Source organism: Panicum hallii, chromosome 4 (genome assembly GCF_002211085.1).
Source record: "Panicum hallii strain FIL2 chromosome 4, PHallii_v3.1, whole genome shotgun sequence".
Taxonomy (NCBI): domain Eukaryota; kingdom Viridiplantae; phylum Streptophyta; class Magnoliopsida; order Poales; family Poaceae; genus Panicum; species Panicum hallii.
The window spans coordinates 20789632-20801039 of record NC_038045.1 but is presented as its reverse complement, the minus strand read 5'-3'; the positions used below and the strand labels follow the sequence as shown (position 1 = coordinate 20801039).

The window sequence follows — 11408 nt, the reverse complement described above, 5'->3', positions numbered from 1 at the left end:
CTCGACGACGGGGACTACGAACTGGTCTTAGGACAAGACCAAGGCTTTTCAGAAGATCCAGCGCAAGTTGTCGAGGGACTAACTGAAGCCCCGAACCCGAGTTCGGAAACCTCTGACACTCCTGCCCCTAACTCCACTCAAGAAGGCAAGCCCCGGACATATCCCATTACTTTATCTACACTGCAATCTATGCTTATCTATATTATATCTTGCATTAAGTCTAGGAGTTGAAGTGAAACCCTAGATGCATAAATCCTAGAAATCCAATGTAATGCTTCCGAGTCCTTATCGGTTAGATGCTTCGCTAATAGGACCGGTAGAAGTCGGGTGATTTCCTGTCACTCGCGCGATATAGGAGTTGCATGTTTACATTTCTGCAACCACTATAAGGATGACGGACAGGGTCATGTATTGTATCATGACCTGAGGTTTTACCCTGTCTGTTTTGATAAAAGTCTTAAGGTCGGAATGTGTGGTAGTGGTGGCTAAGTTTTTGAACAGTACTAGCCACATGCCGTGAAAAATGGTAAAGCGGTAAGCCTAGTAACCGATCGGCCCGGTAAGTGGATTTACTTCCACCACTCGATCTTTATGTTTTGTTCACATGCACCGACCTGTGGGAGTACGTTCTGCATGGCAGACAGGAATACGGGTTTTGTAGTCGCGCTACAGACGTATGTCCTGCACGAGTGATGTGCGTACGGTCCTGCAAGTCGCTTGTGGTGGCCTGTCCACAAATCGGAATGAAAGGTAAACGGTTGCTTCATAATGCCCCATTGGTGTTCCAAGCGTGTGTGCTAGGTTTACCTTGCAAGGTCAAATTCGATTCGAATCGTCCGCCTCTCACGAGGATTGAGATTGCTTATCCCTTTTACCACATTGAGTAAGAAGTGGAACTAATGATGGATAATCTTGATGGGTGATAATCACTACCTTGCTTGCTTAGTGTAGGTGCTAATCTAGAATAAATACTCAACTAGAAGATGAACGCTAAAATTTGAAAATAGTTCATACTCTTTGTTGCTTTTCAGCTGAAAATAAACCCAGAGCCTTTACAATGCCTTCATGGATCTAGTTATGGGCTACGTATACCCAGCCCCGGGTAAGCCTTGCTGAGTATTAGAATACTCAGCCTTGCTAATGTCTGTTTCAGGTATAACCTACGAGAGTACCACGGACAACCTTGTGTGGCCAACGTTCGTTCCGTTTGGCTGGTCCGTGGAGTGGGACCCATCCCCGGCCAGCAGTGACCCTCCGGAGTGACACCAGGCCTTGGGCTAAGCTTGGTGTTCGCCTTCGCGACGTGTGTAGTCGCATAAAAAAAAAACTTTTTCTACCGTTGTGAGTTTAGACAAGCTGTTACGCTTGTCAGTTGAACATGGTTTGTATAAATTTACTTATCCTTGAACTTGGTTTGTAATAATGTATGTATGGTTGTAAATTAAAAGTTGATGAGCTAGTCTGTGATGTGAACTCGCCTTCGTGCGAGGTAAACCTGCTTCGATCCTGCTGAACCGTGGTTGCATCGGGCGGAGACCCGACAGACCAAAGGATTATTCCGTTTGAAGTGCGATGGGCTGATTGCAGTTGTACGGCGATCAATAGCGCACTTGAGTCGGAATAATTCGAGCGGTTCTGCCACACTGTATCAAGAAAAGTTTAAGCGCCAAGTAGCGCTAGCTGATACTGAAGAAGCCGATGACTCCGGGGAAGAAGCGGAAGTATCGGTTGCAGAGTGGGCTCGTGGTGCAAATCCCGTATCGTGCAAGTGGGTAAAGCAAACAGGACCGGCAAAGGGGTTTGATGTTGATGTGAGTAAAGTGGAACAAATTTTTGACTTATTGTTAAAAGAAAAACAGTTGAAGTTTCCAGAAGGCTACAAACCCCCTACGGCACAAGAGTTGAAAGGAAGATCATATTGCAAGTGGCATGATTCTTTTACCCACAGCACAAGTGACTGTAAGGAGCTCCGTCGGCAGATCCAATCGGCTATTGAGCAGGGCCGATTGATCCTGGGCCAGACAGCCATGAAAGTTGACACTCAGCCGTTCCCTGGTGTCAATATGGTGGAAAGTCACGATCGGACGGCAAGGCGACAACTGGACTTCGCGCTTGGCATCAACATGGCAGGAGTGGCATCACGCCGCCAGAGCAAGGACGGAAAGGCTGATTCTAGCAATCGGCCCCTAAAAGAAAAGAATGAGTATGTTACAGAAAGGCAAGTAAGGTACGTGAAGAATCAACGGCCAACTTCTTCTGATCTTCTCAGGAAGTACGAATACCAGTACCAGCAGCGTCTCCAATGGGAATCTGAAGAAGAGGAGTATGAGCGCCGCACCGGGAAACGCTTGAGGAAGCACGAAGAGGCCCGCGATCATTGGCACTGCCCGTTCTTCAGGTATTGTTGGGATTCAGGTATGAGCCGATTGCCTACAATCAGGGATTGCCCAGAGTGTGGACCAAGGAGACCAGAAGCAAGGGATTCGGTTTTCCAGCGGATGGGACCTACCCCAATCCAGCAAGAGCGGAGTCGGTCACCACGAAAGGAAGACGAAGAAGAAGATAGGTATCACCGTCCACGTTGGTGCCCCGATGGACTTAATCGTTCTCAGAAGCGCAGGGTTCAGAGGCTTCGTAGCTTGGAGGAGGCCGAGGCCAAGTACATCGAGACCTTAAGGAAAGCGCGACCAGATTTAGCAGAACAAGTTCATTACGTGCAGGGAAAAGAGTCGCGCCCACCCAGGAAGGAATGGCGGCCCAAGTCAACAAAAGCCGATAAGGAGGTATTGGCTGATACGCATATGGTTTTCGTACTTCCTGCAGAGTTCCATGCTCGGACCCAGGAGGGGCCATCGGTAGCTCAACTTGATTTGGGACCTCGTACGAGGACGACGAGGTGCGCGGCGGCCGGAGCTTCGGGCGGCGGCAGCAATGGCGCGAGGACGTCGGGCGGGTAAGTTGGGGGCGACGTCGATCTGAATTGGGCGAAGGGGCTAATTTGTTGGGGGGATGGCTCGGTTAGTGCCGGCTGACATTACCAGCCGGCACTAACGCGCCCACATGATGTCAGATGGACAAGTTAGTGCCGGCTAGTGTTACTAGCCGGCACTAACATGCTCAAGTTAGTGCCGGCAGGTAATACCAGCCGGCACTAACGTGTACCATCCGCGCGGGAATTGGCCACGCCAGTTCCCATTTACACTAAATTTTTAATATTCATAAATTTATTCATAATAGGCTTAATAATTAGAATAATATAACAAAAAATTATATCTTATTTTTAGCTACACAATAATTATAGTAATTATATGTACACAATAATAATAGTAATTGAAGTAAATTAATGAATATGCAACCATTATCAATTATGTGTAGCGTAAAGGGTTTATATGTGTATATGTTTCTGTTATTCATAATAAATCGAAAACATTTCATTTTGATCCATGCAAAATTCTTCAAAAAACTTTTCAATAGTAGCCTAACAATGATGTAATCAATTCGCATATTACTTGATTAGTTGTTTGTAATTTAATGTTTCAATGCTTCTAGTAATGCAAAATTAGTGAATGTAAATAATATTTATACCATGCAAAAATATAATATTATCTGAAGATGATATTATGTCATATTTGGAGAAATAGTATCAAGAATTGAGATAAATACGATGCGGTGCGTTACATTACATCACTGATTGAGAGAATTCAATACATAATTTATATAAAACTACTACTCATTATCATTATCTACTGGAACATTGATAATCTTCCTTTTGACGAAAGTGCCTTGAGCGTGATCACAGCGTAAGTAAGGTGTGTCCTCTTTGGATAAGAGGATGCTAGGGTCAACGTCAACTGATAATGGAGGAAGGTCATCAATCTGGTCATAATCTTCCGAATTGTCCGAAATATCCTCAACTCCAACAACTTTTCTTTTTCCTGGAAGAACTATGTGCCGTTTCGGCTCATTTCCAGCCTTGTCTGCTTCAGGCGTTTTATCTGACTTCTTCTTCAGTTTGCTCGACATGTCCTTCACATAGAACACTTGTGTCACATCCTTGGCTAGAACAAATGGTTCATCTTTATATCCAATCTTTTTAAAGTCAACTATGGTCATCCCATACCGGTCCTTCGTTACGCCTCCTCCAGCCACCCATTCGCAACGAAATAAAGGGACAACTATGGGTCCATATTCAAGTTCCCATATCTCCTCTATGACACCATAGTAGTTGTTCTTTTCTCCATTACTGTTTACTATACACATACGGACACCACTGTTTTGGTTGGTGCTTTTTTTGTCTTGAGCTCTCGTATAAAATGTATACCCATTGATTTCGTACCCTTAGTATTGCTGGACAGTGATTGATGTTCCCCTAGCCAGCCATTGAAGTTCTTGATCAACTGTGTTGTTGCCCAATAATTTTCGTCTGAACCAGCCGTCAAAAGTTTTTATATGTTGGCGTGTAATCCAAGAAAGATTCTTTTGTGGATTTTCAGACTGTATAATATTCATGTGCTCATCAATATATGGAGCCACCTTGGATGAATTCTGAAGAACCGTGAAGTTTGCTTGTCTGAATTCACTACAAGGGATGTTCACATTACATTTCTTTCCTAGTGTGCCTTTTCCCTTTAGTCGCCCCTCATGGTGTGACACGGGGAGCCCAATCGGATTGAGATCAGGAAGATAGTCAACGCAAAACTCAATGACCTCCTCGGTTCCATAGCCCTTAGCAATGCATCCTTCTGGGTGAGGACGTTTAGCACGTACTTCTTCAATACTGCCATGAACCTCTCGAAAGGGAACATATTGTGTAGAAAAACAGGACCCATAATAGTTATTTCTGTCACAATATGAACTAGAAGGTGTGTCATAATATTGAAGAAGGAAGGTGGGAAGACCATCTCAAAGCTGACAAGACATTCGACAATGTCTTTCTGCAGCTTTATTAGATTATTTGGATTAATTGCTTTCTGTGAAATTTCATTCATGAATGCACAAAGCTTTACAACTGCCAATCTCACATTTTCCGGTAGAACACCCCTCAATATAACCGGAAGTAATTGTGTCATCAGAACGTGGCAGTCATGGGACTTCAAGTTTTGGATTTTCGTCACTTTCACATTTATTATGCCCTGTATATTTGAGGAGTACCCAGACGGGACCTTGATACTGTTCAAGCAATCGAACATGCTTTCCTTCTCCTCTTTACTTAGATTATAGCTGGCAGGTTTTAAATAGTGGCGTCCTTTGTCTCTCTTCTCAGGTTGCAAGCCTTGTCGTCCAGCTAGCATCCACATGTCGCGCCTTGCTTCCAATGTGTCTTTTGACTTACCATACACTCCCAGAAAGCCTAGTAGGTTGACACAAAGATTCTTCGACAGATGCATCACATCAATTGCGTTGCGAACCTGTAAGACTTGCCAATAAGGTAGGTTCCACAATATAGACTTCTTCTTCCACATTGGAACATGTCCCTAGTCATCCTTCGGAACAGGTTGGCTACCGGGACCCTTTCCAAATACTACCTTCACATCCTTGATCATCGAGAACACACGCTTTCCATTACGGAACAGAGGCTTACGACGAGTTTCAGGCTCTCCTTTGAAATGCTTCCCTTCGGTTCTTAGGGGGTGATCGGTAGGAAGGAATCGGCGATGGCCCATGTATACGCACTTCTTACAGTGTTTCAAATAAATGCTATCGGTTTCATCATAACAGTGGGTGCAGGCCATGTATCCCATGTTCGAGTATCCCGAAAGTTTTGCAAGTGCAGGCCAATCATTGATGCATACAAAAAGCAAAGCTCGGAGGTTGAAAGACTCCTGTTTATACTCATCCCACACATGTACACCTTCTTCTTTCTAGAGCAGTAAGAGATCATCCATCAAGGGTTGCAGGAACACATCAATATCGTTGCCAGGTTGTTTTGGCCCTTCTATAAGCACCGGCATCATGATGAACTTACGCTTCAGGCATAACCAAGGAGGAAGGTTGAACATACATAGGGTCACGGGCCATGTACTATGAGCGCTGCCAAACTCACCGTACGGATTCATTCCATCCGCACTTAGAGCAAATCTTATATTCCTTGGGTCGTTGTCAAATTGAGGATACTCTTGGTTAAGGTTTCTCCACTGGGACCCATCTGCTGGGTGTCTGATCATGTGATCCTCCTTACGGTCTTCTTTGTGCCACCGTATCAACTTAGCGTTGTCCTTGTTTTTAAAAAAGCGCTTCAGACGTGATATTATAGGGAAGTACCACACCAACTTTGCGGGAACTCTCTTCTTTACCGGCTCCCCATCAACATCACCTGGATCATCTCGCCTGATCTTATACTGCAATGCGCTACAAACAAGACAAGCTTCCAAGTTCTCGTATTCGCCGCGATATAGGATGCAGTCATTAAGACATGCGTGAATCTTCTGCACATCCAATCAAAGAGGGCAAACCATCTTTTTAGCTTCGTATGTTGTTGACGGCAGTTCATTACCCTCAGGAAGCATGTTCTTTACAATCTTTAATAGCTCACCAAATCCCTTATCGGTGACAACATTAGTTGCCTTCCATTTCAGCATCTCTAGCGTGGTACCCAACTTCTTCTGCTCCGGTTTGCAACTAGGGAACAATGGCCTTTTGTGATCCTCCAACATCTTCTCAAACTTTAATGCCTCCTTCACAGTGTCACTGTCTTTCTGTGCATCAAGCAACGCCTGACCTAGCTCGTCAGGTGGCTCCTCTTGTGCAACATTTGCTTCACCCTCGTCCATTGGTTCATCTTGAAAGCCACCTGGTTCATGAACCCATGCCCAATCTGGAAGATTGTTATCACCATCGTCATCTTCTTCATTATCTTCCATCATAACTCCAACTTCGCCGTGCTTAGTCCAAAGGCTATAGTTACTCATGAAACCATTCAAGGCCAGGTGATTCCATAGAGTTTCTCTTTTTCGGAATTCCTTTTTATTATTGCAAACACTGCATGGACAACACATTAAACCCTTTGGTGACCTATTTGCCATTGCCGCCTTGAGAAAAGAATCTAAACCCTGAATCCACGCCGAGGTGCTCCGGCTTCCGTGCATCCATTGCCGGTCCATCTGTACAAATTAAAAAAAATCATGCTCATTATCCCTAAAAACAGGTTACTATGAAGTAATTCAAAAAAAAATATAAATGTGTCATAGGCCACCTATCTAGTAAATTTAAACTAAATAGCAAAATAAATTGGCACAATAACATATACACATGTCACCATGAAATAATTCAAAAAAATCATTCTAAATGTGTGATGGTCAAACTATATAGTAATCATTCTCTAAAAAGCAACTAATCAATTCTACCTTGCTCAAATTAATGAACAAATTAATGAATCATGCTCATTGTCCCTCATCCTTAAAATCCCTAAAATTTTGCATAATAACATATACACTTGTCCCCATGAAATAATTCAAAAAATTACTCTAAATGTGTCATAGTCAAACTATCTAGAAAACCTTCTCTAAAAAGTAACAAATCGATTCTATTTTGCTCAAATTAATGAACAAAACGGAAAATTATGCTCATTTTTCCTCAACCTTAAAATCACTATTTTGTTTATGTAGAAAGCATGAAACAAAGAATAAACACCGTGAAAGAAGAGTGGAAGAAGCTACTAACCTTTGGTGCACTTGGATGGGTGAAATCCTCACAAATTTGGGGAAAAATGGGCAGCACCTCCCCTATAACACGCCATGAGAGAGAGGAAGAGCTCGGTTAAAGGAAATGGAGGGCTCGGGAAGAAGGACTGCCAAATGAAATGGAGGGCTGGGGATGTAGTGGCCGGTATATACGGGGCAAGTTAGTGCCGGCTAGTGGCTTTAGCCAGCACTAACTGTGTACGTTTAGTGCCGGCTAGAGCAAACAACCGGCACTAACTTGTAATTGACCAAGTTAGTGCCGGCTAGATATGCCGACCGGCACTAACGTGCATTTTGACCGTTATGGCAGCCGTCTGACTGTTGGGGGGATGGCACGTTAGTGCCGGCTGGGATTTCTAGACGGCACTAATGTGCCCGCCTTGCACTGTTCAGGCACGTTAGTGCCGGCTCGTTTTTGACCGGCACTAACGTGCTGGTACCAATGTGACATTCTCCGGCAGTGTCAATTGGCTGCCATTCATGATGCTTTCCATATCTCTCAACTCAAGAAATGTATCAAAGTACCTACAGAAATCATTGAAACCCGTGCCATTGAGATTGAACCTGATTTTTCTTACACCGAACAACCCATCCAAATCTTGGATACCAAGGAGAGAGTCACCAGAAGGAAGAAGATCAAAATGTATAAGATCCTATGGGATCATCACATCGAAGAAGAAGCAACTTGGGAAATAGAATCCTATCTTCAACGAAATTTCCCAAACTTCCTTCAAGCCAATCCCCAAATCTAATCATCCAATTCCATTCTACTTCGGAATCTCGGGATGAGATTCTTTTTAGGGGGGAAGGCTGTGACATTCAGGTAATTAGAAATATAGACACTAGGTTTTAGTGTGAAAAGTGTATGTTTGCTATGGTGTATGTGTATAGCACAAAGGAATAGGGGTATAATTGTAATTCTATAAAGTATAGGTCCTTAAGTATTAATTGGATAAAATGGGAGATAGCATCAAAACCTAGGAAAAATATAACGCTAGGTGTCAAATTTATATCACCATAGGAAATAAAATGCAAAAGATAGATTAAATCCTAAGAAAAATAGGTCTTTATGTGAAAGCAGGGACCTAAATATAATTAATGCAAAAATATGGGTCCTCTTATGCAAATTATTGAAGTATAAGAGTAACTCTCAAAGTTTACTTAAGGGCTAAAATGCAAGAATACAAGTCATCATGACATTCCATGAAAACTTACAACTGTATCCAAAATTACATCAAATCCATCTTAGTAAGGACAAAAGTAATTCAAATTCTACTTTTGTTCAAAATTAAACATGTAAAGCTATAAACTTTGAGTTTTTGAACTTGAGCCCTAAAATAATATTGTAGAGTTTGAAAAACTCTACAACTTTCATTTTGAGCATCTTCTCATTAAACCTTTAGATCAACGGAAAATTTTATTTTACAGGGAAGTCCTTAGATCTTTTCAATTTTCCAAATGAGCCCCTCGGACTTTTCCCCTCCTTCTTCTTCCTCTGAGCCCCCTCTGTTCTCCTGCCTCCCCTGCTCTGCTTCTCACTACCGCCGGTGCAGTGCACCTCACTGTCGCCGCTGTGCTGCCACTGCCGCTCCACATCCTGCTTCCCCTCCCTCCACGCGTCGTTGCCCTTCTTCCCCGAGCCTGCTCCTCTTCCCTGACGCCCTCCTCCGCGGGTGCCACGGCCCCCTTGAACTCACAGCCGATCGACACCTCGCCGCCGCCGTGGCACGGGCCAAGTGCCCTCTCCTGGCCACTAACCTCCTGTCCTTAGGCTTCTTCAGCTTCTGCCCAATTCAATTGAGCTCTTTCTTCCTCCTACCGCCGCCGCCTGCTCCTTCCCTCCGGTGAAGTACTGGCCACCGTGGGCAGCAGCCATCGGCCCCCCATTGCCTCCACCGACCCCTTAGCAGGCTTCCCCAACCTCTACTCATGCTCCCCAGCCACTAGCCGCAATCCAATTTCAGCCGGAGCATCACTGCCGGCGATCACCATCCGCCGCCGCTTTCTGCTTGCCGTGGAACACCCCTTCCCGATCCACCTCGACCCCAATTGACCCTACTTCCAACTTCCCCACATCGCCTGAAGCTCCCCGATCTTTTCCTCATCGCCCAAGACCATCGGAGCATCATCTCCCACAGTGTCGGTGAGCTCCCCGCTCCGCCGCTGCTCGGCTTCCCGTCGACCCGCCGGTACAGAGCCGTTCCATCCCCGCCAAAGGCACCAACAGCACCACACCAACGTGTAGAAGCTCCTCGACTACTTCCCCGCCACCCTCCGTCGCCCCAGCCCGTAGAACACCGGCCGCCATCGCCGCCGGTAAGAACCCGACGTCCACCCCACCGTCGAGCACCACCCTCCGCCCTGTCTCCGACCAAATTAGGCACGAGGAAAGCATCCCCACACTCCTGTGATGCTCATGCGCGCCCTAGTGGTCCGTGTTTGCCAGCCCCTCGCCGGGACCACGAGCACCCTGACACGGCCGCCGCAATCCATCACCGCCGGCCATGCTCCGTCGCTTATCTTGTTGCACATCACCTACCCTTATGAACAGCAGGTCCTATAGATCATGTAGGACCCATTTCCCCTCGGCCAAACCCTCATCGCCAGCGAGAACACGCCGGTCAAACACCACGGCCACCGTCTTGACCCGGCAAGGACCTCGCATTAAAAGAAACCAAAAGCCCAGGGGGTTATCTGCGAAGCCATGACTCAGATGAATAGTACCACCAGGACCCCTTTGTGTTATTTTTGCTGCAAACTTTAAAATTCCATATCAATTCAAGGAAAAATCATAAAAATGCAAACTAAAATTTGTTGGAATCCTCATTTTGAGATCTACAACTTTCATTATAGATTGACTTTTAATTTCTGAATAGTTTGTGCTCTAATTTAAATACCAGGTTTAAGTAATTGTAGGTTAAGAAAATGCATAATAAATAGCAGAAAAATGATAAAAATGTAAACTCAATTGTGTTAGTTTTGCTTTGATATGTAGGACTTAGGAAAAATATTTAACCTACTGTTTATATAATACTTTTGTAATGTTTAAATTTAAACTTGATTAAAGCTTAAATGAGTTAATGCATTTAATATGTGTAGTTCTAGATACTCACAAATCATGAGGTTATTTGGAAATATTGGGATTGAGTGGTGTAACCCATACACAAAAGCTAGGATAAAGTCTTACGTGTGTATATGGATCTAAATACTATCTAAATAAGTTAGCTTTATTATTAATTATCCTCATAAGCACAATTCCTATAGAAACAAAATCCTAATAAATTGACAATACTGTGGCAGAACCAACCTGAATTACACCGGCTCAAGTTCGCGAGTCCACTCTTGAGGGCTCCCACGTGCTTCAAACGGTATAATTCCTTGGCCTGTCGGGTAACGTCCCGATAAACCACCGAATGCAGGATCAAACAAGGTACCTCGCACGAAGGCGAGTCCAGAGATACAAATGCCACCACATTTTACATCACAGGCAGGTATATTTCATGAGTGTTTAAAAGTAACATCAATTCCCAGCCGGGGGAAGTTTTTACAAAACAGTTTAAGTTTCATGTCATGGCAGCGGAGTTTAAAACACGGACACTATACACGTCATCAGTTCAGATATCATGCTAGCCCTGGCATGATATCACTCGGAGGGATCTGTGTTGGCCGGGGACGGGTCCCACTCCACGGACCAACCATCGGGTAGAGGGTAAGGACACGGCATAGGCT

At 44.5% G+C, this 11408-nt stretch overlaps 1 pseudogene; it reads right to left on the bottom strand.

Annotated features, from left to right (window-relative positions):
• Positions 1–3768: 3768 nt before the first annotated feature.
• LOC112891063 lies at positions 3769–7708 on the bottom strand (annotated as a pseudogene).
• Between the last annotated feature and the right edge of the window lie 3700 nt (positions 7709–11408).